Here is a 24,797-nt window from a genome sequence, read left to right as displayed (position 1 = left end):
CCCACCCCTATCCCACCAATGACACGTCACTAGCTACAGTACATCTCCCATCCCTATCCCACCAATGACACATCACTAGCCCCAGTACATCTCCCACCCCTATCCCACCAATGACACGTCACTAGCTACAGTACATCTCCCACCCCTATCCCACCAATGACACGTCACTAGCTACAGTACATCTCCCATCCCTATCCCACCAATGACACATCACTAGCTACAGTACATCTCCCACCCCTATCCCACCAATGACACGTCACTAGCTACAGTACATCTCCCACCCCTATCCCACCAATGACACATCACTAGCTACAGTACATCTCCCAATCCCTATCCCACCAATGACACGTCACTAGCTACAGTACATCTCCCACCCCTATCCCACCAATGACACGTCACTAGCTACAGTACATCTCCCATCCATATCCCACCAATGACACGTCACTAGCTACAGTACATCTCCCACCCCTATCCCACCAATGACACATCACTAGCTACAGTACATCTCCCACCCCTATCCCACCAATGACACGTCACTAGCTACAGTACATCTCCCACCCCTATCCCTCCAATGACACGTCACTAGCTCCAGTACATCTCCCATCCCTATCCCACCAATGACACGTCACTAGCTACAGTACATCTCCCACCCCTATCTCACCAATGACACGTCACTAGCTCCAGTACATCTCCCACCCCTATCCCACCAATGACACGTCACTAGCTACAGTACATCTCCCACCCCTATCCCACCAATGACACGTCACTAGCTACAGTACATCTCCCAATCCCTATCCCATAATCTGGAGGTTGAATTGGGCCTTTTATGTGGTATGATCAAATCAAATCAAATTGTATTTGTCACATGCGCCGAATACAGCAGGCATTCACCTTACAGTGAAATGCTTACTTACAAGCCCTTAACCAACAATGCAGTTTTAAGAAAATACCTAAAAAAAGTAAGAAATAAAAATGCGGGGGCACCGGTTAGTCGAGGTAATATGTACATGTAGGTAGAGTTATTAAAGTGACTATGCATAGATGATAACAGAGAGTAGCAGCAGTGTAAAGGGGGGGGGGGTGCAAATTGTCTTTGTAGCCATTTGATTAGATGTTCAGGAGTCTCATGGCTTGGGGGTGGAAGCTGTTTAGAAGGCTCTTGGACCTAGACTTGGCGCTCCGGTACCACTTGCCGTGCGGTAGCAGAGAGAACAGTCTATGACTAGGGTGGCTGGAGTCTTTGACAATTTTTAGGGCCTTCTTCTGGTATAGAGGTCCAGGATGGCAGGAAGCTTTGCCCCGGTGATGCACTGGGCCGAAGGCACTACCCTCTGTAGCGATGAGTCACATTTGAGGTATATCTTTTTGGTGATGTTGGAGCAATGTTTAATTTGAGATGCCAAGCAAGGCAAGGTCTAATCAATCCTGTTGAAATTACAGTAAACCAACCTGGTAAACCCTGCTCTGAAAAGCATCATTTCTAAATAGAAAAGCTTGTCTCAGCAGTGAAACGTTGGCTGGTTCGGTATGCGTCCCGAAATTCAGGCCGGCTCTGGTCAAAAGTAGTGTACTATATAGGGAATAGGTTGACAGTTCAAAAGTAGTGTACTATATCGGGAATAGGTTGACAGTTCAAAAGTTGTGTACTATATAGGGAATAGGTTGACAGTTCAAAAGTAGTGTTCTGTACAAGGGTTGACAGTTCAAAAGTAGTGAACTATATAGGGAATAGGTTGACAGTTCAAAAGTAGTGTACTATATAGGGAATAGGTTGACAGTTCAAAAGTAGTGAACTATATAGGGAATAGGTTGACAGTTCAAAAGTAGTGTACTATATAGGGAATAGGTTGACAGTTCAAAAGTAGTGTACTATATAGGGAATAGGTTGACATTTCAAAAGTAGTGTACTATATAGGGAATAGGTTCACAGTTCAAAAGTAGTGTACTATATAGGGAATAGGTTGACAGTTCAAAGGCGGTATACTATATATAGGGAATAGGTTGACAGTTCAAAGGCAGTGTACTATATAGGGAATAGGTTGACATTTCAAAGGCAGTGTACTATATAGGGAATAGGTTCACAGTTCAAAAGTAGTGTACTATATAGGGAATAGGTTGACAGTTCAAAAGTAGTGTACTATATAGGGAATAGGTTGACAGTTCAAAGGCGGTGTACTATATAGCTAATTATAGTTAACTTCTCTAACTATAATTAGATTTGTTTCTCAAAAATCTTTCATGTTTGGGATGAAATGTATTGCTGCAACAATTAAGCTAATTATACAGCTATGCCGTCTCGGTAGTAAGGCTTTGTTGGCATGCCACAGCACCGACAGGACCAGGCATGTAGAGCTGTTTTCCCCAGTTTTACCACAAGGCTTAATTGCAACACAATCAGTACTTGTTAATCCTGGTTCCTTTGCGTTGACGTGAATTGAGGTGATTGGAATACAGACGTCACCTCAGGAATGTTGAGTAGATCTCGCAATGTTGGTTGGTTGGCTCTCAAGGCACAAACAGTCTAAAGACTGAGAGCTTCATAAATGGTGTAGAATATCAAATCAATAAAGCATTTCCAAAAGCTAATAAGATTAGAAAATGACTCAAAAACGCATGGAAGAGAGTCAAAAGAGTATAGTATAGAATAGATCCTTCTAGTTCCAGGATCTGGGTTTCAACAGTAAATCATGTGGGCTGTGCATGAGGAGAGACAGAGTATGTGGTAGACGCAGACTGACACTCCGTATTGGAATAGTCATTAGAGAGCAATGAGAGACAGAGAGAAAGTGAGAAAGAAAGAGAAAGAGAGATGTGGTGGGGAGAACCCATACTGTATGATGTGACTGAGAGAAGCCACAACCCTGTGGTGTAATCAGAACCCTGTGGTATAGTCAGAACCCTGTTGTGTAATCAGAACCCTGTGGTGTAATCAGAACCCTGTGGTATAGTCAGAACCCTGTTGTGTAATCAGAACCCTGTGGTGTAATCAGAACCCTGTGGTATAGTCAGAACCCTGTTGTGTAATCAGAACCCTGTGGTGTAATCAGAACTCTGTGGTATAGTCAGAACCCTGTTGTGTAATCAGAACCCTGTGGTGTAATCAGAACCCTGTGGTATAGTCAGAACCCTGTGGTGTAATCAGAAACCTGTGGTAGAGTCAGAACCCTGTGGTGTAATCAGAACCCTGTGGTGTAATCAGAACCCTGTGGTATAGTCAGAACCCTGTTGTGTAATCAGAACCCTGTGGTATAGTCAGAACCCTGTTGTGTAATCAGAAACCTGTGGTGTAATCAGAACCCTGTGGTATAGTCAGAACCCTGTTGTGTAATCAGAAACCTGTGGTGTAATCAGAACCCTGTGGTATAGTCAGAACCCTGTTGTGTAATCAGAACCCTGTGGTGTAGTCAGAACCCTGTTGTGTAATCAGAAACCTGTGGTGTAATCAGAACCCTGTGGTATAGTCAGAACCCTGTTGTGTAATCAGAAACCTGTGGTATAGTCAGAACCCTGTTGTGTAATCAGAAACCTGTGGTGTAATCAGAACCCTGTGGTATAGTCAGAACCCTGTTGTGTAATCAGAAACCTGTGGTGTAATCAGAACTCTGTGGTATAGTCAGAACCCTGTTGTGTAATCAGAAACCTGTGGTGTAATCAGAACTCTGTGGTATAGTCAGAACCCTGTTGTGTAATCAGAAACCTGTGGTGTAATCAGAACTCTGTGGTATAGTCAGAACCATGTGGTATAGTCAGAACCATGTGGTGTAATCAGAACTCTGTGGTATAGTCAGAACCATGTGGTGTAATCAGAACCCTGTGATACAGTCAGAACCATGTGGTGTAATCAGAACCCTGAGGTATAGTCAGAACCCTGTGGTGTAATCAGAACCCTGTGGAACAGTCAGAACACTGTGGTGTAATCAGAACCTTGTGGTATAGTCAGAACCCTGTGGTGTAATCAGAACCCTGTGGTATATTCAGAACCCTGTGGTGTAATCACAACCATGTGGTATAGTCAGAACCCTGTGGTATAGTCAGAACCCTGTGATATAATCAGAACCCTGTGGTATAGTCAGAACCTTGTGGTATAGTCAGAACCCTGTAGTATAGCCAGTGGTGTAGTCAGAGCCCAATGGTGTATAGTCAGAGCCCTGTGGTGTAATCAGAACCCTGTGATATAATCAGAACCCTGTGGTATAGTCAGAACCTTGTGGTATAGTCAGAACTCTGTGGTATAGCCAGTGGTGTAGTCAGAGCCCAATGGTGTAGTCAGAGCCCTGTTGTATAGCCAGTGGTGTAGTCAGAGCCCTGTGGTGTAATCAGAACCCTGTGGTATAGTCAGAGCCCTGTGGTGTAATCAGAACCCTGTGGTATAGTCAGAGCCCTGTGGTGTAGTCAGAACCCTGTGGTATAGTCAGAGCCCTGTGGTGTAATCAGAACCCTGTGGTATAGTCAGAGCCCTGTGGTGTAATCAGAACCCTGTGGTAGAGTCAGAACCCTGTGGTGTAATCAGAACCCTGTGGTATAGTCAGAGCCCTGTGGTGTAATCAGAACCCTGTGGTAGAGTCAGAACCCTGTGGTGTAATCAGAACCCTGTGGTGTAATCAGAACCCTGTGGTTTAGCCAGTGGTGTAGTCAGAACCCTGTGGTATAGCCAGTGGTGTAGTCAGAGCCCAGTGGTGTAGTCAGAGCCCTGTTGTATAGACATTTGTTACATTTTTACATTTTAGTCATTTAGCAGACACTCTTATCCAGAGCGACTTACAGTAGTGAATGCATACATTTCATACATTTTTTTTTCTCCGTACACCATAGCCAGTGGTGTAGTCAGAGCCCTGTGGTATAGTCAGAGCCCTTGTGGTATAGCCAGAGATGCACTACTCAGTACGGTAAATTGGTGGGTTGGGAATACTGTGGCTGTTGATAAGCATTTAAAAAACAGAAAGGCTTCTATAAATATAGTAGGGAAACTCTGGGACGAGCCTATGTGACCAGGCAGTAAGGCAGCGGTGAGGAGAACCCCCTGACCAACACCCAGTCTGATGCCTAGAGAGAGAGAGAGATGGATGGATAGATGAAGAGAGCAGGGAAGACAGAGATAGAGATAAGAGAGAGAGGGTGGAATAGAGCCAGGGAGAAAGAGAGAGCCAGCTGGAAACAGAAAAAAACAGAGCGAAACCCCCATAGAGACGGCAGTAAAGGATGATCCCAACCCACACAATCTGCAGAGCTCCTTGTATTATTATGTAAGTAGAGAAAATGGCATCTTAAAACTCTCTGTTTGACCTTACACGAACCCAAACCTTTCATTGTGTTATTTTACACACACCAATATAACAGGATAATAGAGGAGAGGATACCCTGTGGAAACTACAACTGAAAACTAACCTTGTTAAACATTTACAGGCACCGTCTGGGACGCTTTATTGGGGAAAAAAAAGTTTGTCAGAGAAGAAAAAAGAGATTATAAATGACTCCCTTGACATTGGCAGTGCATGAACGACTGTTCACATTGTCCAACAATGTGGATAAACTGCGTTGGTAAGAGTCACTGGAGCAAAACACAAAGTGAGAAGGAGGGAAAAACAAGATTTTAAGAGGTATATTTTCCTCCGTATTGGATCAGTCAGGTTGTTAAAGAGAAAACATGTTTGTTGCTAGACAAAGGACAGGGCTTTCTGCTTTCTATCGCTCCAAGATGAAGGGATGGGGAGGAGGACTGGAAAAGGGAGTCGAGTGGTGAGAGAGAGGAGAGAAAGAGAGAAAGAAAGAGAATCAACATTACTTTTAGATTAATGATATAAATAGAACTGTGTGTAGATATAGAACCAAAGATATAGATACACTAGATATAGAAATACAAAAATAGAACTGTGACAAATATGGTGCAGAATACCAGAAGGATCCAGCAGAGAGAGAGGTCTGGTGGCAGTTATAGTCACTTATAGTCTCAGTGCCACTCTGTAAACCTCTTCCTGAATGACTGTCGCGTGTTTTCCTACAGGGGAACCAAAGCCTACAGAACTAGTCACAGAGCCTCACCATACACTCCCTCATAACACATTCACAAATGAAATAATAGCCTGTGTGACCTACTCGTTCTGGAGCCTTTTTAGACTCTAAAACCTAAAATAGTCCCATCCCAAGCCTTTCCGCATCCTCTAAGGGAAAAATGCCATTAAGTGATCATAGCTGGAGCAGGATTATCACTTTGTTGATCTGATGTGATGTTTTCATGCTAAAGCCAAGTCATTTGTTTACATAATGGTTGGCCAACTAGTTTATTTGGATCAGTGTATTGAAAGTATGCCAGAGTTAATGTTTTGCAGAGAAAGACTACAAGTGGCAGCCATCTTGATGACGATGTCTACTGTGTGGGAGGGAGAGGAAGGGGGTAGGGCAGAAGGTAAATATAAAATCCTATTTCTGGCACTGTTTTATGATTTCTTCACTGGGTCATTACTGTGACTGATGAGCGGGACACTCCCCCAGACGCGAGGTCTTGTTCAGACAGAGATTCAACTCCAAAGCTCATATTTGAATAAGCCAATAGACAAACACCATCATGTTTTCCATCCTTACTGAAAGACTAACAAGATGGTCCGTCACTACTACATGGAGTTTCATAAACTGTTTTTCTCCAGATTGGCCAAACCAAGCTGAAGTACACTAGTCATGTTTTCTTTGCAACAGATTATAATCATTCTTTGGTGGGGCTGGTTGCCATATGCTATTTTCTTTATCCTTTCATTTTACACAATCCACAACCTACTTTAATAAACTCTCTGGGGAGAATAAGAGGGAGGAAAACACACACACACACACACACACACACACACACACACACACACACACACACACACACACACACACACACACACACACACACACACACACACACACACACACACACACACACACACACACACACACACACACAAAGAGCAAGACATTTTATAAATGATAAGCCACCAGTTTCCAGTCCCTGTGGAATACTTTTTGTTGTTGTTGTTCCATTCAAAACAGCTGTGACTACTGCCTACCACTTGGATAGCACAATCACATTCATAAATGTAGCCAATTCATGACGGTGGATAAGCTGTTATGGTAAGTGTGTCCTCCTTATGCATTGATACAGGAACACTACTGGCTGCTTTGTGTTCAGATGTGAAGCTTTTTTATATTCTACAGCCCTGAAACGTACAAACAAAACAAATAGGGTTTCTCAACGTTTCTTTGGGAAGGGTGATGGTTCTACGTGGAACCATAATGACTCAAATAACCCTTCAATGGTTCTTTGCAGTTCACAAAAGGCTTATTTGCTATTTTAATGATCATTAAACTGTAGGGGAGGCGGCTCATTAGCATATTTGGGTGTGTGGTTTTCTCACAGCTCTTTTTGTGCAACCGTGAGTGTCATTTCAGTTGATCTAATGTGTTGTGTTATGCCATTACATATTATACCAGGCCTTTTGGCTGATCAATGGATGCTTTCAGGTTGGGTGGAAAAGATGATGGGTGTTGTCGAGTCGGTGAAGGTAACCCGACGTGGACTTCTGATGTTTGTGTTCCTTCTGACCAGAAGGATCAGGCGCTCTGTGCCACGCAACTTGAGTCAAGATCTGTTTCTTCCTTTGCTCTTAGGAACAGGGCAAGGAGTAGGGGTAGCGTTAAGTGTGGAGGTGGAGTAGTTGAAGTTGAAGATTGTTGGTGTTTGTGACCAGGATTAACACCGTGGTGAAACTGAGGAGTCACTGTCAGTCCTTTTGAGTCTTTACCCATGGTCATGTTAGGATACACTATACAGTGCATTCAGAAAGTATTCAGACCCCTTCCCTTTTTACACATTTTGTTACATTACAGCCTTATTCTAAAATATTATTCTACAATGTAGTAAAAATAAAGAAAACCCTGGAATGAGTAGGTGTGTCCAAACTTTCGACTGGTACTGTATATATAAATATATAAATACATATAAATATCTAAAAATAAATATATATGAATCTATAAATATATACAATTTTGTTCCCTTTTTTGGTTCCCTTTTCCCATTTTGTATCACAAAGTGTAATGGATCTACACTATAGTTCAGTTGGGGGTGGCAATGCAACATATTGGATGTCAACCGCCGTTAAACCTCACAGAAGAAGAAGAATGACATATTATATATGACTATGGCCAGTGTCTTGTGAGAGACTCACGTATGGCCTTGTGTCAATCAAAAAAGGTTGACTAAATCAGTCACCAGTTGTCAATTCTCCCCTCAGGGACCCCCAGCTGTTCCAGGGGTAGCTGGCTTGATTCAACTAATAAAAAGGGTTCTATATAGCCCCAAAAAGGGATTTAACGACAGCGGAACCCTTTTTAGGTGCTATATTTAAGCAATAAGGCCCGAGGAGGTGTGGTATATGGCTAATGTTCTTACGCACGATGCAACTGGAGTTCCTGGACACAGCCCTTAGCTGTGGTATATTGGCCATATATCACGAAGTCAATCACCCAGTTTATAAAATACATTTTTTAATGGTACTTCATAGAACCTTAGGAAAGGGTTCTTCATAGCACTATACAGGTGCCATTTAGAACCTTATCAGCATGGTTATTTATAGAACATTCAAAAAATGGTTCTACATAGCACCAAAAAGGGTTTTGCTACGGTTACAAGCCAAAGAACCCCTATCTGCTACAATTTAGAGCAGGGGTGGGCAACTTTGATGGGGGTGGGGGCCACACAAAAAATCTGAACCCATCATGAGGGGCTGAGAGAGCGAGAGAGAGAGAGAGCAAGAGAGAGAGAGAGAGAGCGAGCGAGCGAGAGAGAGAGAGAGAGAGATTCAACATCTAACTCACAGGGACAGAGTCCAAATGGAAAGTCTTCATCAACCCTGGTGGACTGTAGGAGAGGGGAGACTAGAGAACAAATCATGTTGGGACAGGGATGTTACGCGTTGCATTGAGGACAGTTACATCAATGGGGTGAGCCATCCACATCTCCCATCTCCCTTCACTGGATCAGGGAGTTAAAAATCCCCTGTGAGAGTGAGAGAAGGAGTTAAGGCGCTGTACTCATTTAAAGCTTTGAACAGATATTTCTTTACACCCAGTCTATTGTATATGGGGACTTTAGAATGCTGAATGACAGCCGCCCACATAGATGCATACAGTACAGCAATGTTCCTTATCCTCCAATAATTATGCATCACAATGTGATGTTTCAGATGCATCAGGGTATCTAGCTCCTAAGGAAAAGACTAAAGCTACCGTACAGCAATGTACAGGTTTAGCTGTTTTCAAAGATTTTGCAGCAAAACATCCATATTTACAACACAACACGGTGTATTTATAATCAGATCACCTAGCTTAGGGAAAGACCAAACTACCATGGACTGTACAGCAGCAAATAGATTTAGCTGTTGTCCAATAATGATGCCTATATTTAGACCTATACAACACCATATTTCATATCAGATCACTTAGCTTATAGCTCCTATGTAAAAAAAAACCCAACAACGATTAGACCTACTGTCTGGTGAGAGGAGATGTGAGGAGTGAAAACGTGACACTGGCCCTGCGGTGTCATAATTAAACCTGACAGTCAAGACTTTGTGGAACTGTCAACGTGGTATTTTACCCCCTGCTTCATTATCTATGAATGATTCTCCTGAGGTTCTTTTCTCCGACATTAACTACCGGTTCTAAAACATGTCTGCTTCTACTGGTGGGGAGAGAGAGACAGAGAGACACAAGAAAAGGGCAACCGGTGAAGAACAAACACCATTGTAAATCTATATAAATCTATAATCTATATTTATGTTTATTTATTTTCCCTTTGTACTTAAACTATTTGCACATTACAATACTGTATATAGACATAAAATGACATTTGAAATGCCTTTATTCTTTATTATTTTGGCATACAGGAGACTAGATTAAACCTACATCTATACACGTGGGAAAGCGCTGTAAAAGAGAAGCTATAAAAAGAGAAATGATGGTACCGCTCAAAGTTAAGAAGAGTTACACGGCTGCTTCACGTCTAATACCCAGGTACGTCAGGATAAAAGAGTATTTACTGTTTTCCGTCAAGCAGTTTGAAAGAATCAACGTGATGGCTTTGAGAGCAGCTACTTTATCTCTGGGCAGAAAGATAGACTAGTACTGTCGGCCTTGGAGGGATGTCAATTCAATTCAATTCAATTCAATTCAAAGGGCTTTAATGGCATGGGAAGCATATGTTTACATTGCCAAAGCAAGTGAAATAGATAATATAACAAATATGAAATGGATAATAAACAAAAGTGAAATAAACAATAAAAAATGTACAGTGAACATTACACTCATAAAAGTTCCAAAGGAATAGAAACATTTCAAATGTCATATCATGTCTATGTACAGTGTTGTAACAATGTGCAAATAGTTAAACTACAAAAGGGAAAATAAATAAACATAAATATAGGTTGTATTTACAATGGTGTTTGTTCTTCACCGGTTGCCCTTTTCTTGTGGCAACAGATCACAAATCTTGCTGCTGTGATGACACACTGTGGCATTTCACCAAATAGATATGGGTGTTGATCAAAATTGGGTTTGTTTTGAATTTTTTTGTGGGTCTGTGTAATCTGAGGGAAATCTGTGTCTCTAATATAGTCGTACATTTGGCAGGAGGTTAGGATGTGCAGCTCAGTTTCCACTTCATTTTGTGGGCAGTGTGCACATAGCCTGTCTTCCTTTGAGAGCCAGGTCTCCCTACGGCCACCTTTCTCAATAGCAAGGCTATGCTCACTTAGTCTGTATATAATCAAAGCTTTCCTTAATTTTGGTCAGGTATTCTGCCACTGTGTACTCTCTGTTTAGGGCCAAATAGCATTCTAATTTGCTCCGTTTTTTTGTTAATTCTTCTTAATGTGTCAAGTAATTATCTTTAGTTTATTCATGATTTGGTTGGGTCATATAATGTCTCTCTCTCTCCATGAGACGAGACAAGGTGACATTTGATATCAACTGACAGTCACACAATGAGCTACTGTTAAAATGACTCTTTCTCTCTCCAGAGGAGAACAGATAGGGATGAGGCCGGAGGAGGGGTTGTGTACATTAGTGTCATAAAAACAGGGTGATTAACCTTCTCTGTCTTCCCAGAGACAATGAGCGGGTTTATCAGAGCCTGCCTTAATGTGCTGCATTGTGATGAGCCATAAACATTATGCCTCTGAGACAACACAGAAATGTCAGGAGTGAAGTCACACACGCACCCAGGCACACAAAGACAAACACACAGATTCTGTACTAACCCGTCACCTTTCCTTTACTGAGCACAAAGATGTGTTTTCATTCCTTTAACAGTGGAAGCAGAACAACATTCTAACTGATAATAAGCAACCTGGAGGGAGTTTTTTTTTAGCTTTTTTAAGAAATGTTTCTAAGGTTTAAACACTCACAGCATGGAAGCTGTGAGTAATGCACGGATTGCAGAGCTACCTATCCCTGAATGTAACACAAAAAGATTTGTTTGGTCCCAGCCTGTCCAAAATCATCAGGGGTGTGGTGAGGAGAAACACTGGGCTGAGAAGTGTTCATTTATAACAATGAGACTCAGCAATGCTAGACAACGCTGAGGACAGCAGAGCAGAGAACAGAGCAGAGAGGAGAGCAGAGGAGAGGAGAGCGGAGCAGAGAGATCAGAGAGGAGAGGACAGCAGAGGAAAGGAGAGCAAAGAGTAAAGCAGAGCAGAGCAGAGCAGAGCAGAGGAGAAGAGAGGAGAGGAGAGGAGAGGAGAGGAGAGGAAAGTGGGGAGGAGAGAAGAGACGAGAGAAGAAAGGAGAGGAGAGAGGAGAGCAGAGAGGAGAGGAGAGCAGAGCAGAGAAGAAAGGAGAGCAGAGAGGAGAGCGGAGAGGAGAGCAGAAGAGAGGAGAGCAGAGTGTAGAGCAGAGAGGAAATGAGAGCAGAAGAGAGGAGAGCAGAGTGTAGAGCAGAGAGGAAATGAGAGGAGGGCAGAGCAGAGCAGAGAGGAGAGGAAAGTGGGGAGGAGAGGAGAGGAAAGTGGGGAGGAGAGAGGAGCAGAGAGGAGAGCAGAGAGGAGAGGAGAGAAGAGCAGAGCAGAGAAGAAAGGAGAGCAGAGAGGAGAGCGGAGAGGAGAGCAGAAGAGAGGAGAGCAGAGTGTAGAGCAGAGAGGAAATGAGAGGAGGGCAGAGCAGAGCAGAGAGGAGAGCAGAGCTGAGAGGAGAGCAGAGAGGAGAGCGGAGAGGAGAGAGGAGCAGAGAGGAAAGCAGAGAGGAGAGGAGAGCAGAGAGAAGAGGAGAGAGTAGAGGAGAGTAGAGCAGAGCAGAAAGGAGAGGAGAGAGGAGAGCGGAGAGCGGAGAGGAGAGCAGAGCGGAGAGGAGAGCGGATAGGAGAGCAGAGAAGAGAGGAGAGCGCAGAGAGGAGAGGAGAGAGGAGAGCGGAGATGAGAGGAGAGAGGGGAGAGGAGTGGAGAGCGGAGAGGAAAGCAGAAAGGAGAGGAGGGCGCAGAGAGGAGAGGAGAGAGGTGAGCAGAGAGGAGTGGAGAGCGCAGAGAGGAGATGTCACGCCCTGACCATAGAGAGCCCTTGGTTCTCTATGGTGTTGTAGGTCAGGGCGTAATTGGTTCCCAATTAGAGGCAGCTGATGTTCGTTGTCTCTAATTGGGGATCATACTTATGGGTTCCCTGTTCCCACCTGCTTTGTGGGATATTGTTTGTGTTAGTGTTTTGTGCACTACAGCTTTCACGTTTGTAGTAGTTTGTTTATTGTTTTGTTAAAGTTTAACAGAAATAAAAGATGTGGAACTCATATCACGCTGCGCCTTGGTCCGACCATTTCTACGAGCGTGACAGGAGAGGAGAGAGGAGAGCAGAGTAGAGAGGAGTAAGGCACACCATGCAAGACACTACAAATGCTGTCATATTATAAACAACCCTAAAAATCAGAAGCTAAATAAATACAGCAAACATCTTCCAACATTCAATAGCACTGTTGTTTTTACACATTACATACAGCGATTAACCCACAAAGCCAGTAACAAGGACAGTAATGTGCATGCCCACATTGTGTCATTCGCCTACTATTTGCATCATACAGTAACATATATTGACCATTTACTTTGGCAAGTCGGGTACTATACAATAAAAGGCCTACATAGAGCATCACATGATGCTAGTGAGATCCCTGTAAGGTTAAACATGATGCCTGAGAATAGGAGGTCACTACACACTCCCTCAGGGTTAAACATGATGGCTGAGAGTAGGAGGTCACTACACACTCCCTCAGGGTTAAACATGATGCCTGAGAGTAGGAGGTCACTACACACTCCCTCAGGGTTAAACATGATGCCTGAGAATAGGAGGTCACTACACACTCCCTCAGGGTTAAACATGATGGCTGAGAGTAGGAGGTCACTACACACTCCCTCAGGGTTAAACATGATGGCTGAGAGTATGAGGAGGTCACTACACACTACCTCAGGGTTAAACATGATGCCTGAGAGTAGGAGGTCACTACACACTCCCTCAGGGTTAAACATGATGCCTGAGAGTAGGAGGTCACTACACACTCCCTCAGGGTTAAACATGATGCCTGAGAGTAGGAGGTCACTACACACTCCCTCAGGGTTAAACATGATGGCTGAGAGTAGGAGGTCACTACACACTCCCTCAGGGTTAAATATGATGGCTGAGAGTAGGAGGAGGTCACTACACACTCCCTCAGGGTAAAACATGATGACTGAGAGTAGGAGGAGGTCACTACACACTCCCTCAGGGTTAAACATGATGGCTGAGTGTAGGAGGAGGTCACTATACACTCCCTCAGGGTTAAATATGATGGCTGAGAGTATGAGGTCACTACACACTCCCTCAGGGTTAAACATGATGGCTGAAAGTAGGAGGTCACTACACACTCCCTCAGGGTTAAACATGATGGCTGAGAGTAGGAGGAGGTCACTACACACTCCCTCAGGGTTAAACATGATGGCTGAGAGTAGGAGGTCACTACACACTCCCTCAGGGTCAAACATGATGGCTGAGAGTATGAGGAGGTCACTATACACTCCCTCAGGGTTAAACATGATGGCTGAAAGTAGGAGGTCACTACACACTCCCTCAGGGTTAAACATGATGGCTGAGAGTAGGAGGAGGTCACTACACACTCCCTCAGGGTTAAACAAGATGGCTGAAAGTAGGAGGTCACTACACATTCCCTCAGGGTTAAACATGATGGCTGAGAGTAGGAGGAGGAGGTCACTACACACTCCCTCAGGGTTAAACATGATGGCTGAAAGTAGGTCACTACACACTCCCTCAAGGTCAAACATGATGGCTGAGTGTAGGAGTTCACTACACACTCCCTCAGGGTCAAACATGATGGCTGAGAGTAGGAGGAGGTCACTACACACTCCATCAGGGTTAAACATGATGGCTGTGAGTAGGAGGTCACTACACACTCCCTCAGGGTTAAACATGATGGCTGAGAGTAGGAGGAGGTCACTACACACTCCCTCGGGGTTAAACATGATGGCTGAAAGTAGGTCACTACACACTCCCTCATGGTCAAACATGATGGCTGAGTGTAGGAGGTCACTACACACTCCCTCAGGGTCAAACATGATGGCTGAGAGTAGGAGGAGGTCACTACACACTCCCTCAGGGTTAAACATGATGGCTGAGAGTAGGAGGAGGTCACTACACACTCCCTCAGGGTTAAACATGATGGCTGAGAGTAGGAGGAGGTCACTACACACTCCCTCAGGGTTAAACATGATGGCTGAGAGTAGGAGGTCACTACACACTCCCTCAGGGTTAAACGTGATGGCTGAGAGTATGAGGAGGTCACTACACATTCCCTCAGGGTTAAACATGATGGCTGAGAGTAGGAGGAGGTCACTACACACTACCTCAGGGTTAAACATGATGGCTGAGAGTAGGAGATCACTACACACTACCTCAGGGTTAAACATGATGGCTGAGAGTAGGAGGAAGAGGTCACTACACACTCCCTCAGGGTTATACCTGATGGCTGAGAGTGTGAGGAGGTGACTACACATTCCCTCAGGGTTAAACATGATGGCTGAGAGTAGGTGGAGGTCACTACAAACTACCTCAGGGTTAAACATGATGGCTGAGAGTAGGAGGAGGTTACTACACACTCCCTCAGGGTTCAACATGATGGCTGAGAGTAGGAGGAAGAGGTCACTACACACTACCTCAGGGTTAAACATGATGGCTGAGAGTAGGAGGAGGTCACTACACACTCCCTCAGGGTTAAACATGATGGCTGAGAGTAGGAGGAAGAGGTCACTACACACTCCCTCAGGGTTAAACGTGATGGCTGAGAGTATGAGGAGGTGACTACACATTCCCTCAGGGTTAAACATGATGGCTGAGAGTAGGAGGAGGTCACTACACACTCCCTCAGGGTTAAATATGATGGCTGAGAATAGAAGGAGGAGGTCACTACACACTCCCTCAGGGTTAAACATGATGGCTGAGAGTAGGAGGTCACTACACACTCCCTCAGGGTTAAACATGATGGCTGAGTGTAGGAGGTCACTACACACTCCCTCAGGGTTAAACGTGATGGCTGAGAGTAGGAGGAGGTCACTACACACTCCCTCAGGGTTAAACATGATGGCTGAAAGTAGGTCACTACACACTCCCTCATGGTCAAACATGATGGCTGAGTGTAGGAGGTCACTACACACTCCCTCAGGGTCAAACATGATGGCTGAGAGTAGGAGGAGGTCACTACACACTCCCTCAGGGGTAAACATGATGGCTGAGAGTAGGAGGAGGTCACTACACACTCCCTCAGGGTTAAACATGATGGCTGAGAGTAGGAGGTCACTACACACTCCCTCAGGGTTAAACGTGATGGCTGAGAGTATGAGGAGGTCACTACACATTCCCTCAGGGTTAAACATGATGGCTGAGAGTAGGAGGAGGTCACTACACACTACCTCGGGGTTAAACATGATGGCTGAGAGTAGGAGGTCACTACACACTACCTCAGGGTTAAACATGATGGCTGAGAGTAGGAGGAGGTCACTACACACTCCCTCGGGGTTAAACATGATGGCTGAGAGTAGGAGGAGGTCACTACACACTCCCTCAGGGGTAAACATGATGGCTGAGAGTAGGAGGAGGTCACTACACACTCCCTCAGGGTTAAACATGATGGCTGAGAGTAGGAGGTCACTACACACTCCCTCTGGGTTAAACATGATGGCTGAGAGTATGAGGAGGTCACTACACATTCCCTCAGGGTTAAACATGATGGCTGAGAGTAGGAGGAGGTCACTACACACTACCTCAGGGTTAAACATGATGGCTGAGAGTAGGAGGTCACTACACACTACCTCAGGGTTAAACATGATGGCTGAGAGTAGGAGGAGCTCACTACACACTCCCACAGGATTAAACATGATGGCTGAGAGTAGGAGGAAGAGGTCACTACACACTCCCTCAGGGTTAAACGTGATGGCTGAGAGTATGAGGAGGTGACTACACATTCCCTCAGGGTTAAACATGATGGCTGAGAGTAGGAGGAGGTCACTACACACTACCTCAGGGTTAAACATGATGGCTGAGAGTAGGAGGTCACTACACACTACCTCAGGGTTAAACATGATGGCTGAGAGTAGGAGGAGGTTACTACACACTCCCTCAGGGTTAAACATGATGGCTGAGAGTAGGAGGTCACTACACACTCCCTCAGGGTTAAACATGATGGCTGAGAGTAGGAGGAGTTCACTACACACTCCCTCAGGGTTAAATATGATGGCTGAGAGTAGGAGGAGGTCACTACACACTCCCTCGGGGTTAAACATGATGGCTGAAAGTAGGTCACTACACACTCCCTCATGGTCAAACATGATGGCTGAGTGTAGGAGGTCACTACACACTCCCTCAGGGTCAAACATGATGGCTGAGAGTAGGAGGAGGTCACTACACACTCCCTCAGGGTTAAACATGATGGCTGAGAGTAGGAGGAGGTCACTACACACTCCCTCAGGGTTAAACATGATGGCTGAGAGTAGGAGGAGGTCACTACACACTCCCTCAGGGTTAAACATGATGGCTGAGAGTAGGAGGTCACTACACACTCCCTCAGGGTTAAACGTGATGGCTGAGAGTATGAGGAGGTCACTACACATTCCCTCAGGGTTAAACATGATGGCTGAGAGTAGGAGGAGGTCACTACACACTACCTCAGGTTTAAACATGATGGCTGAGAGTAGGAGATCACTACACACTACCTCAGGGTTAAACATGATGGCTGAGAGTAGGAGGAAGAGGTCACTACACACTCCCTCAGGGTTACACCTGATGGCTGAGAGTGTGAGGAGGTGACTACACATTCCCTCAGGGTTAAACATGATGGCTGAGAGTAGGTGGAGGTCACTACAAACTACCTCAGGGTTAAACATGATGGCTGAGAGTAGGAGGTCACTACACACTACCTCAGGGTTAAACATGATGGCTGAGAGTAGGAGGAGGTTACTACACACTCCCTCAGGGTTAAACATGATGGCTGAGAGTAGGAGGAGGAGGTCACTACACACTACCTCAGGGTTAAACATGATGGCTGAGAGTAGGAGGAGGTCACTACACACTCCCTCAGGGTTAAACATGATGGCTGAGAGTAGGAGGTCACTACACACTCCCTCAGGGTTAAACGTGATGGCTGAGAGTATGAGGAGGTCACTACACATTCCCTCAGGGTTAAACATGATGGCTGAGAGTAGGAGGAGGTCACTACACACTACCTCAGGGTTAAACATGATGGCTGAGAGTAGGAGATCACTACACACTACCTCAGGGTTAAACATGATGGCTGAGAGTAGGAGGAAGAGGTCACTACACACTCCCTCAGGGTTATACCTGATGGCTGAGAGTGTGAGGAGGTGACTACACATTCCCTCAGGGTTAAACATGATGGCTGAGAGTAGGTGGAGGTCACTACAAACTACCTCAGGGTTAAACATGATGGCTGAGAGTAGGAGGTAACTACACATTCCCTCAGGGTTAAACATGATGGCTGAGAGTAGGAGGAGGAGGTCACTACACACTACCTCAGGGTTAAACATGATGGCTGAGAGTAGGAGGAGGTCACTACACACTACCTCAGGGTTAAACATGATGGCTGAGAGTAGGAGGAGGTCACTACACACTCCCTCAGGGTTAAACATGATGGCTGAGAGTAGGAGGAGGAGGTCACTACACACTCCCTCAGGGTTAAACATGATGGCTGAGAGTAGGAGGAGTTCACTACACACTCCCTCAGGGTTAAACATGATGGCTGAGAGTAGGAGGTCACTACACACTACCTCAGGGTTAAACATGATGGCTGAAAGTAGGTCACTACACACTCCCTCATGGTCAAACATGATGGCTGAGTGTAGGAGGTCACTACACACTCCCTCAGGGTCAAACATGATGGCTGAGAGTAGGAGGAGGTCACTACACACTCCCTCAGGGTTAAACATGATGGCTGAGAGTAGGAGGAGGTCACTACACACTCCCTCAGGGGTAAACATGATGGCTGAGAGTAGGAGGAGGTCACTACACACTCCCTCAGGGTTAAACATGATGGCTGAGAGTATGAGGAGGTGACTACACATTCCCTCAGGGTTAAACATGATGGCTGAGAGTAGGAGGAGGTCACTACACACTACCTCAGGGTTAAACATGATGGCTGAGAGTAGGAGGTCACTACACACTACCTCAGGGTTAAACATGATGGCTGAGAGTAGGAGGAGGTTACTACACACTCCCTCAGGGTTAAACATGATGGCTGAGAGTAGGAGGTCACTACACACTCCCTCAGGGTTAAACATGATGGCTGAGAGTAGGAGGAGTTCACTACACACTCCCTCAGGGTTAAACATGATGGCTGAGAGTAGGAGGAGAACACTACACACTCCCTCGGGGTTAAACATGATGGCTGAAAGTAGGTCACTACACACTCCCTCATGGTCAAACATGATGGCTGAGTGTAGGAGGTCACTACACACTCCCTCAGGGTCAAACATGATGGCTGAGAGTAGGAGGAGGTCACTACACACTCCCTCAGGGTTAAACATGATGGCTGAGAGTAGGAGGAGGTCACTACACACTCCCTCAGGGTTAAACATGATGGCTGAGAGTAGGAGGAGGTCACTACACACTCCCTCAGGATTAAACATGATGGCTGAGAGTAGGAGGTCACTACACACTCCCTCAGGGTTAAACGTGATGGCTGAGAGTATGAGGAGGTCACTACACATTCCCTCAGGGTTAAACATGATGGCTGAGAGTAGGAGGAGGTCACTACACACTACCTCAGGTTTAAACATGATGGCTGAGAGTAGGAGATCACTACACACTACCTCAGGGTTAAACATGATGGCTGAGAGTAGGAGGAAGAGGTCACTACACACTCCCTCAGGGTTACACCTGATGGCTGAGAGTGTGAGGAGGTGACTACACATTCCCTCAGGGTTAAACATGATGGCTGAGAGTAGGTGGAGGTCACTACAAACTACCTCAGGGTTAAACATGATGGCTGAGAGTAGGAGGTCACTACACACTACCTCAGGGTTAAACATGATGGCTGAGAGTAGGAGGAGGTTACTACACACTCCCTCAGGGTTAAACATGATGGCTGAGAGTAGGAGGAGGAGGTCACTACTCACTACCTCAGGGTTAAACATGATGGCTGAGAGTAGGAGGAGGTCACTACACACTCCCTCAGGGTTAAACATGATGGCTGAGAGTAGGAGGTCACTACACACTCCCTCAGGGTTAAACGTGATGGCTGAGAGTATGAGGAGGTCACTACACATTCCCTCAGGGTTAAACATGATGGCTGAGAGTAGGAGGAGGTCACTACACACTACCTCAGGGTTAAACATGATGGCTGAGAGTAGGAGATCACTACACACTACCTCAGGGTTAAACATGATGGCTGAGAGTAGGAGGAAGAGGTCACTACACACTCCCTCAGGGTTATACCTGATGGCTGAGAGTGTGAGGAGGTGACTACACATTCCCTCAGGGTTAAACATGATGGCTGAGAGTAGGTGGAGGTCACTACAAACTACCTCAGGGTTAAACATGATGGCTGAGAGTAGGAGGTCACTACACATTCCCTCAGGGTTAAACATGATGGCTGAGAGTAGGAGGAGGAGGTCACTACACACTACCTCAGGGTTAAACATGATGGCTGAGAGTAGGAGGAGGTCACTACACACTACCTCAGGGTTAAACATGATGGCTGAGAGTAGGAGGAGGTCACTACACACTCCCTCAGGGTTTAACATTATGGCTGAGAGTAGGAGGAGGAGGTCACTACACACTCCCTCAGGGTTAAACATGATGGCTGAGAGTAGGAGGAGTTCACTACACACTCCCTCAGGGTTAAACATGATGGCTGAGAGTAGGAGGTCACTACACACTACCTCAGGGTTAAACATGATGGCTGAAAGTAGGTCACTACACACTCCCTCATGGTCAAACATGATGGCTGAGTGTAGGAGGTCACTACACACTCCCTCAGGGTCAAACATGATGGCTGAGAGTAGGAGGAGGTCACTACACACTCCCTCAGGGTTAAACATGATGGCTGAGAGTAGGAGGAGGTCACTACACACTCCCTCAGGGGTAAACATGATGGCTGAGAGTAGGAGGAGGTCACTACACACTACCTCAGGGTTAAACATGATGGCTGAGAGTAGGAGATCACTACACACTACCTCAGGGTTAAACATGATGGCTGAGAGTAGGAGGAAGAGGTCACTACACACTCCCTCAGGGTTATACCTGATGGCTGAGAGTGTGAGGAGGTGACTACACATTCCCTCAGGGTTAAACATGATGGCTGAGAGTAGGTGGAGGTCACTACAAACTACCTCAGGGTTAAACATGATGGCTGAGAGTAGGAGGTCACTACACATTCCCTCAGGGTTAAACATGATGGCTGAGAGTAGGAGGAGGAGGTCACTACACACTACCTCAGGGTTAAACATGATGGCTGAGAGTAGGAGGAGGTCACTACACACTACCTCAGGGTTAAACATGATGGCTGAGAGTAGGAGGAGGTCACTACACACTCCCTCAGGGTTTAACATTATGGCTGAGAGTAGGAGGAGGAGGTCACTACACACTCCCTCAGGGTTAAACATGATGGCTGAGAGTAGGAGGAGTTCACTACACACTCCCTCAGGGTTAAACATGATGGCTGAGAGTAGGAGGTCACTACACACTACCTCAGGGTTAAACATGATGGCTGAAAGTAGGTCACTACACACTCCCTCATGGTCAAACATGATGGCTGAGTGTAGGAGGTCACTACACACTCCCTCAGGGTCAAACATGATGGCTGAGAGTAGGAGGAGGTCACTACACACTCCCTCAGGGTTAAACATGATGGCTGAGAGTAGGAGGAGGTCACTACACACTCCCTCAGGGGTAAACATGATGGCTGAGAGTAGGAGGAGGTCACTACACACTCCCTCAGGGTTAAACATGATGGCTGAGAGTAGGAGGTCACTACACACTCCCTCTGGGTTAAACATGATGGCTGAGAGTATGAGGAGGTAACTACACATTCCCTCAGGGTTAAACATGATGGCTGAGAGTAGGAGGAGGTCACTACACACTACCTCAGGGTTAAACATGATGGCTGAGAGTAGGAGGTCACTACACACTACCTCAGGGTTAAACATGATGGCTGAGAGTAGGAGGAGGTCACTACACACTCCCTCAGGGTTACACCTGATGGCTGAGAGTGTGAGGAGGTGACTACACATTCCCTCAGGGTTAAACATGATGGCTGAGAGTAGGTGGAGGTCACTACAAACTACCTCAGGGTTAAACATGATGGCTGAGAGTAGGAGGTCACTACACACTACCTCAGGGTTAAACATGATGGCTGAGAGTAGGAGGAGGTTACTACACACTCCCTCAGGGTTAAACATGATGGCTGAGAGTAGGAGGAGGAGGTCACTACACACTACCTCAGGGTTAAACATGATGGCTGAGAGTAGGAGGAGGTCACTACACACTCCCTCAGGGTTAAACATGATGGCTGAGAGTAGGAGGTCACTACACACTCCCTCAGGGTTAAACGTGATGGCTGAGAGTATGAGGAGGTCACTACACATTCCCTCAGGGTTAAACATGATGGCTGAGAGTAGGAGGAGGTCACTACACACTACCTCAGGGTTAAACATGATGGCTGAGAGTAGGAGATCACTACACACTACCTCAGGGTTAAACATGATGGCTGAGAGTAGGAGGAAGAGGTCACTACACACTCCCTCAGGGTTATACCTGATGGCTGAGAGTGTGAGGAGGTGACTACACATTCCCTCAGGGTTAAACATGATGGCTGAGAGTAGGTGGAGGTCACTACAAACTACCTCAGGGTTAAACATGATGGCTGAGAGTAGGAGGTCACTACACATTCCCTCAGGGTTAAACATGATGGCTGAGAGTAGGAGGAGGAGGTCACTACACACTACTTCAGGGTTAAACATGATGGCTGAGAGTAGGAGGAGGTCACTACACACTACCTCAGGGTTAAACATGATGGCTGAGAGTAGGAGGAGGTCACTACACACTCCCTCAGGGTTAAACATGATGGCTGAGAGTAGGAGGAGGAGGTCACTACACACTCCCTCAGGGTTAAACATGATGGCTGAGAGTAGGAGGAGTTCACTACACACTCCCTCAGGGTTAAACATGATGGCTGAGAGTAGGAGGTCACTACACACTACCTCAGGGTTAAACATGATGGCTGAAAGTAGGTCACTACACACTCCCTCATGGTCAAACATGATGGCTGAGTGTAGGAGGTCACTACACACTCCCTCAGGGTCAAACATGATGGCTGAGAGTAGGAGGAGGTCACTACACACTCCCTCAGGGTTAAACATGATGGCTGAGAGTAGGAGGAGGTCACTACACACTCCCTCAGGGGTAAACATGATGGCTGAGAGTAGGAGGAGGTCACTACACACTCCCTCAGGGTTAAACATGATGGCTGAGAGTAGGAGGTCACTACACACTCCCTCTGGGTTAAAAATGATGGCTGAGAGTATGAGGAGGTAACTACACATTCCCTCAGGGTTAAACATGATGGCTGAGAGTAGGAGGAGGTCACTACACACTACCTCAGGGTTAAACATGATGGCTGAGAGTAGGAGGTCACTACACACTACCTCAGGGTTAAACATGATGGCTGAGAGTAGGAGGAGGAGGTCACTACACACTACCTCAGGGTTAAACATGATGGCTGAGAGTAGGAGGAGGTCACTACACACTACCTCAGGGTTAAACATGATGGCTGAGAGTAGGAGGAGGTCACTACACACTCCCTCAGGGTTAAACATGATGGCTGAGAGTATGAGGAGGTCACTACACACTACCTCAGGGTTAAACATCATGGCTGAGAGTGGGAGCTCACTACACACTACCTCAGGGTTAAACATGATGGCTGAGTGTAGGAGGATGTCACTACACACTCCCTCAGGGTTAAACATGATGGCTGAGTGTAGGAGGTCACTACACACTCCCTCAGGGTTAAACGTGATGGCTGAGAGTAAGAGGTCACTACACACTCCCTCAGGGTTAAATATGATGGCTGAGAATAGAAGGAGGAGGTCACTACACACTCCCTCAGGGTTAAACATGATGGCTGAGAGTAGGAGGTCACTACACACTCCCTCAGGGTTAAACATGATGGCTGAGTGTAGGAGGTCACTACACACTCCCTCAGGGTTAAACGTGATGGCTGAGAGTAGGAGGAGGTCACTACACACTCCCTCAGGGTTAAACATGATGGCTGAAAGTAGGTCACTACACACTCCCTCATGGTCAAACATGATGGCTGAGTGTAGGAGGTCACTACACACTCCCTCAGGGTCAAACATGATGGCTGAGAGTAGGAGGAGGTCACTACACACTCCCTCAGGGGTAAACATGATGGCTGAGAGTAGGAGGAGGTCACTACACACTCCCTCAGGGTTAAACATGATGGCTGAGAGTAGGAGGTCACTACACACTCCCTCAGGGTTAAACGTGATGGCTGAGAGTATGAGGAGTCCCTACACATTCCCTCAGGGTTAAACATGATGGCTGAGAGTAGGAGGAGGTCACTACACACTACCTCAGGGTTAAACATGATGGCTGAGAGTAGGAGGTCACTACACACTACCTCAGGGTTAAACATGATGGCTGAGAGTAGGAGGAGGTCACTACACACTCCCTCGGGGTTAAACATGATGGCTGAGAGTAGGAGGAGGTCACTACACACTCCCTCAGGGGTAAACATGATGGCTGAGAGTAGGAGGAGGTCACTACACACTCCCTCAGGGTTAAACATGATGGCTGAGAGTAGGAGGTCACTACACACTCCCTCTGGGTTAAACATGATGGCTGAGAGTATGAGGAGGTCACTACACATTCCCTCAGGGTTAAACATGATGGCTGAGAGTAGGAGGAGGTCACTACACACTACCTCAGGGTTAAACATGATGGATGAGAGTAGGAGGTCACTACACAACCTTACCCCAGGGTTAACATGATGGCTGAGAGTAGGAGGGAGGCTCACATACACACTCCCACAGGATTAAACATGATGGCTGGGGGGGAGTAGGAGGAATAGGTCACTCACTACACCTCCCGCAGGGTGAACGTGATGGCTGAGGAGTATAGGAGGTGGACTACACATTCCCTCGGGTTAAACAGATGCTGAGAGTAGGAGGAGGTCACTACACACTACCTCAGGGTTAAACATGATGCTGAGA

The 24,797-nt window shown here is 46.2% G+C and overlaps 1 protein-coding gene and 1 long non-coding RNA gene across 2 annotated transcripts in view; one reads left to right on the top strand and one right to left on the bottom strand.

Moving 5' to 3' along the window:
- LOC115152931 (extracellular serine/threonine protein kinase FAM20C-like) overlaps positions 1-24,797 on the bottom strand; it is a 182,807-nt gene that overhangs the window by 53,220 nt on the left and 104,790 nt on the right. The window lies entirely within an intron of this gene.
- LOC115152932 (uncharacterized) lies at positions 5,129-5,567 on the top strand. Its single transcript, XR_003867609.1, has 2 exons — positions 5,129-5,243; positions 5,404-5,567. It is a non-coding gene; the product is annotated as an uncharacterized LOC115152932 (long non-coding RNA).

Source organism: Salmo trutta, chromosome 18 (assembly GCF_901001165.1).
Source record: "Salmo trutta chromosome 18, fSalTru1.1, whole genome shotgun sequence".
In the NCBI taxonomy this organism is placed as follows: Eukaryota; Metazoa; Chordata; class Actinopteri; order Salmoniformes; family Salmonidae; genus Salmo; species Salmo trutta.
Note: the sequence above shows the minus strand (reverse complement) of the source record. Positions and strands in the feature narration are given on the sequence as shown.